At 49.1% G+C, this 6014-nt stretch overlaps 1 long non-coding RNA gene across 1 annotated transcript; it reads right to left on the reverse strand.

Moving 5' to 3' along the window:
* Positions 1–3978: 3978 nt before the first annotated feature.
* Positions 3979–5941, reverse strand: LOC136492713 (uncharacterized). Its single transcript, XR_010768169.1, has 3 exons — positions 5719–5941; positions 4316–4434; positions 3979–4232 (listed from the first exon to the last, which is right to left on the reverse strand). It is a non-coding gene; the product is annotated as an uncharacterized lncRNA (long non-coding RNA).
* Positions 5942–6014: the final 73 nt, after the last annotated feature.

Here is a 6014-nt window from a genome sequence, read left to right on the forward strand (position 1 = left end):
TAGGAATAATCAAGCAAGAATTGGAAGGAAAAGCACTCTCTTGCTTGGCCTTGGGAAAGGCCCCCGGCCGCTCCCCTCTCTCCCTCTCAACCCAAGCCACCGCCATAACATCCTAACATCCAGTATCAGAGATGCCAAGTCCCAATGAGGGCGACAAGCAGCCGAAGGTGCCACCGACAGCCGGATCCCATAGCCAAGGCGCTAGCCAACCTCACCTAGCAGATGGCGTCTCTCTTCGCGTGTGCCTAGAGGCCCTGGAATCCTGACCGCCTATGATTAGCACCTCCACCACCGTGCCAACCTGGGTCCCCCTATGGCTGGTTAGGCTATGGGACAACAGCTGTCTCCATGCCAAATTCCGCTTTAGGTCTGTCCCAACTTCCATTGGCCGTGCCATGTCGACGACATTGTTTTTGTTGTTGTCGATTCGTCTTGCGGCATGGGCAGCACACCATCTTCAAGCAGCGGTGCCGTGTCATCCTTGCAGACTAGCTATCTGCAGTAGCAGCTGCCTTACAGCAGATCGAGAAGATGAAGGAGACTACATGGGAGCAGCAAGTAAAAAGAGTGCCCGCCAGGTGTCGGCGGTGGTGCGACTGTAGGCTACTGCACGTGGCCTCCTAGCACGTCGACCGGTGCGGGAGATGCACAATCTACAGTTGATTTTACCCCTGCACCCCTTTAGAGCTACTCGAAGTTGCGCTACGCCACACAAAGGGCCTCGACCTCGTTAGCCGCATCGAGGATCTTGGGCATGTTGTATCTCCCGTGGGCGGCAAACTCAGAGTCCGCGTCGATGGTTCGGGAGACGACGCACCCATCGCCATTCTCTATCGGAAGAATTCCTCTAATCTCTGTGTGGTGCGGACTACACCATGGGATCTAGGTGGTTGTACGTGTGCAGTTATTGCGTGCGCATGGTGTCCACCTTGGATTGAAGAGGCCACAAAAATAAAGAGTCCAAATCTATTTCAAATTGAGAATAATAAAATGAGCTTAGATGTAAAAGGCTTGTTTTTAGGTGTTAGATTTGTGGTGAGTCGAGTCATCGCTATAAGCTGGTTAGGTTGCAACTCGAGGACGAGCTGCTTGTTTAGAAGGGGTGTAGTGTTAGAGGCGTATGTCATGGGCCTATCGGGGAGAGATGTCATGTGGGGCAAGACATTCACCCGCAGAGCAACGAAGACAAGCGTAGCAAATCAAGAAAGTGGCTAGATTGGCGCCAAATTGATGGCATTCCTAGGTGCACCATTAGCTGATGCTAATTTAGAAGCTTAGCGAGAGTGATTCGGAGAGAATTAAAGGGTGATTAGGCTACCTACCTAATGGCTATGTATATCGTGAGCTACCCTAGGAATAATCAAGCAAAATTAGAAGGAAAAGCATTCTCTCTTGATTGGTCGTGGGCAAGGCCAACGGCCAGCCCCCCCTCTCCCTCTCAACACGAGCTGCTGCCATAACATCCTAACATCCAGTATCAGAGATTCCAGGTCCTGATGAGGGTGGCAAGCAGCCGAAGGTGCCACCGCCGTCGGATACCATCTCCAAGGCGCTGGCCGACCTCACCCAGGATATGGCGTCTCTCTTCGCGTGCCTAGAGGCCATGGAATCCTGGCCGCCGGTGATCACCACCTTTCACCATCGTGCCGCCAAGGTTACCCTATGGCTTGTCGGACTATGGGACAACAGCCGTCTCCATGCTAGATTCCGTTGCAGATCTGTCCCAACTTCCATCGCCTGCGTCATGTCGACACCACTGCTTTAAGTGGCGACGCTGTGTCATCCCTGTAGACCGACGATCAGCAGCAGTCGCCACTTTGCAGGAAACAAGAAGATGGAGGAGATTCTGTGGGAAGAGCGAGTAAGATGAGTGCCCTCCAGGTGTCTTTGGCGGTGTGGCTACTGCGCGCAGCCTCTTAGCGCGTCGACGGGTGTGGGAGATGCAAAATTTGTAGCTGATTATACCCTGCACCCCTTCGTAGCTCCTCCAAGTAGCGCTTCGCCACGTAGAGGACCTCGATCTCATGAGTCGCATCGAGGATCTTAACTCAGAGTCTGCGTTGATAGTTGAGGAGGAGCACCCCTCCTTTCAATTCTCTGTCGGAAGACCTCCTGTCTTCTCTATGCGGTGCGGACTACGCCATGGGATCCAGATGGTTTTACGTGTGCAGTTATTGCGTTCGGATCGTGTCCACCTTCGAATGAAGAGGCCGCAAAAATAAAGAGTCCAAATCTATTTCAGGTTGAGAATAATAAAATGAGTCGATACGTAAAAGGTTTGTATTTAGGTGTTAGATTTGTGGTGAGTTGAGTCATCGTTATAAGCTAGTTAGGTTGGAGCTCGAGGACGAGTTGCTTGTCGAGGAGGGGTGTACTGTTAGAGGCGTATGTCATGGGCCTATCAGGGAGAGATGTCATGTGGGGCAAGAGATCCACAGAGCAACGAAGACAAGCGCAGCAAATCAGGAAACTGGCTAGATTGGCGCCAGATTGAGGGCAATCCTGGGTGCGCATTAGCTGATACTAATTTAGAAGCTTAGCACGAGTGATTTGGAAAGAATTAAACGATGATTGGGCAACCTAATTCCTATATATATCGTGAGCTACCCTAGGAATAATCAAGCAAGAATTGGAAGGAAAAACCTTCTCTTTGCCCGGCCCCCTCTCTCCCTCTCAACCCGAGCCACCGCCATAACATCCTAACATCCACTATCGGAGATGCCATGTCCTGATGAGGGGGACAAGCAGCCAAAGGTTCCACCCCCGTCGAATCCCATCGCCAAGGCGCTGGCCGACCTTACCCAGCAGATGGCGTCTCTCTTCACACGTCTGGAGGCTCTGGAATCCCAGCTGCCGTTGATCACCACCTTCACCACCATGCCGCTAGGGTTCCCCTACGGCTTGCCGGGCTATGGAACAACAGTCATCTCCATGCCAGATTCCGCTATAGATCTATCCCAACTTCCATCGCCTGCGCCATGTCGATGGCACTGCTTTTGCTACTGAGGATCCGTCATGCGGCATGGATCGTGCGCCATATTCAAGCAGCGGTGCCGTGTCATCCCTGTAGACAGGCTATCTGCAGTAGCGGCCGCCTTGCAGCGGATCGAGAAGATGAAGGAGATTGCGCGGGAGCAGCAAGTAAGAAGAGTGCCCGCCAAGTGTCGGTTGCAGGCTGCTATGCGCGGCCTCCTAGCGCGTCGGCGGGTGCGGGAGATGCGCAATCTGCAGCTAATTCTGCCCCGCACCCCTTCGCAGCTCCTCCAAGTTGCGCTTCGTTGCACGCAGGATCTCGATCTCGTTCTCGTCAGCCACATCAGGGATCGTGGGCATTGTTTTGGGTTGGCGCACCCCTCCTCGCCATTCTCTATCGGAAGCCCTCCTCTCTTCTCTGTGTGGTGCGGACTACGCCACGGGATCCAGGTGGTTGTACGTGTGAAGTTATTGCGTCCGGATGCTGTCCACCTTCGATTGAAGAGGCCGCAAAAATAAAGAGTTCATATCTATATCAAGTTGAGAATAATAAAATGAGTCGAGTCATCGTTATAAGCTGGTTAGGTTGCAGCTCGAGGACAAGTTGCTTGTCCAGGAAGGGTGTAGTGTTAGAGGTGTATGTCATGGGTCTATCGGGGGGAGATGTCATGTGGGGCAAGAGATTCACCCACACGGCAGAAAAGGCAAGCACAACAAATCAGGAAAGTGGCTAGATTGGCACCAAATTGAGGGGAATCCTGGGTGTGCCATTAGCTGGTGCTAAGTTAGAAGCTTAGCAAGAGTGATTCAGAGAGAATTAAAGGGTGGTTGGGCTACCTAATGGCTATGTATACCGTGAGCTACCCTGGAAATAATCAAGCAAGAATTGGAAGGAAAAGCCTTCTCTTGCACTGCCGTGGGCAAGGTCCCCAGCCGCCCCTCTCTCCCTCTAAACCCGAACCGCTGCCATAACAACCCATCTCAGCGTTGAACAACATAAATAAATAAGCTAAAAACCTGATCACTGCTCAGGCTAGTGAACCTGAATCCCTCTACTAAACTGACTAGGAGAAATTACTCTGAAAATTTATCTCTTCACTGAAGCACAACAGTTTTTCCAACAAAGGAGAACAGAGGGGAAAAGCTAACCACAAAATGACAAAGTATAGATTGGCGCAACATTAGAGCTCTACTATCAGCGAAGAGGCACCCAGCTGCTGCTTGATGCTCCGGTTCATCTTAGATCATGTCTGAAGTTCCTAGATAGAACCAAAAAAGATCATCAGGAATTCTGTTCAATCACCTTCGGCAACTGCAGTGTATAAAACTTATATGGTTATACCTGTACAGTTGGACCGGTATACATGCCAGTTTGCATGTGGACATTCACTCCAGTGTTTATGGCCTCCAGCCATGCATAATTATCTGGGTTACCAGCTAACCTTTTGCGTCCAGCTGCTGCTGTTGGAGCATCAAATGACCATGAGAAAACAAAAATATGCTGCAAACAAAACACTACTGCCGCCTACCACTAAAAACAGCTACAAGATTTCCAAAAACTAATACAGCATCTCCATGAAGATGGTTTTCCTGAATTGTGAAAAAAAAAAGACAAAACAAAAGGACATCTATTTAAAGTACCTAGAACAACACCAGTGGCAATACTAATAGCAAGGCAATAGGATAAATCCTAACCTGCACCGACCTAGGGCACAGATCAAATTACACGATTCACAGTGGCAGGTATGGGATTCCTGGCATGAGGAAGACCTCTCACCATTCATGATTGGTAATCATCCAATGCATAAGTGGTCCTGCAAATCTATCTACCTCCTAGGCTGTCTTATGCAATGAGGGCCATTTCTGAAAATGGTAGGTTTCTCTGTTACTGTATTTTCTCTACTGAACGTGAGTTGTTTTACCATGTTTCATTGAACTGTAGCCTACAGAACCTTAGAAATGCTCCAGAGTCACGGTAGGCTGCTGGTTTTTACTGCTTCCATTCTCTGATTTCAAGTGCATTATACTAGGCTTCTACACACCCAGCCATACCTATCATGGGCAATTAGGCTTGCGTAAGGCCAACTCAATCAACCAGAAATCCTATTTAATTAAAAAAAAGGGCGTACCCAGTGCAGAGAGCTCCCGCTCTGTGCGGGGTCTGGGGAAGGGTGTCAGTGGCAAGCCTTACCCTCGCCTGTGCAATGCAAGGAGACCGCGACTCGAACCCGGGAGCTTCCGGTCACAGGCGGTAAGACTCTATGAATCATGGTTCCCACCTCATAAAGCAGATCCTCTGGATATTTGTTTTTCTAAAAATTACAAATGTCTATGATGATTGTTATGTTGCTTCCACCAAATAAACAGACTGAATGTCTTATGGTCCAGCATTATGCCAGGTGCGCACAGAAACTGCAGCACCCATCATCAACCAAACCCTAGCGCAAGGCAGTAATATTGTTTTTCCCATTAAGTCAGCTGAACAAGAGATAGAAACATCAGAGAATAGTCCCTTGAACTGATTTGTATTCTACCTATTAATTCAAGATTTTTAGGGAGTCTCTCCCATTATACACACACCAATCATAGGCACACTACCATCTCAATATGTAGTATGATGCGAGACCCTGGCCCTCAGTCTTCTGTCCACAACTCATACACCCTACGCTATAATCCAGCCAAACCGATAGCAATGATCTTTTCATAACAACATACGATATGATGAGAGAGAGGGGTTTCACTTACAGAGGCTTGAAAATGGATAGTCATGAAAATAAGTGCAAAGCCGACCAGCGTCAGCGTTATATGGTGGAGCTAGGACATCAAGAACAGCACAAGAAGATACTGAAGTGAAGCAGTGCAGGTTCCCACCACTTTGAGGATACAAAATGGAGGTTGGACATGGGGCAGTACGAACATCATCCGTATGTAATTTGGCCAACCTTGCTGTATACCAGGATCAAAACAATCTTTCAGTAACCAATCATATTGTTTATAATCTATACAAGATTAGGCTCTTAGAGAATCACGAAAGCTGAAGG

This window comes from Miscanthus floridulus, chromosome 11, assembly GCF_019320115.1.
Source record: "Miscanthus floridulus cultivar M001 chromosome 11, ASM1932011v1, whole genome shotgun sequence".
NCBI lineage: Eukaryota > Viridiplantae > Streptophyta > Magnoliopsida > Poales > Poaceae > Miscanthus > Miscanthus floridulus.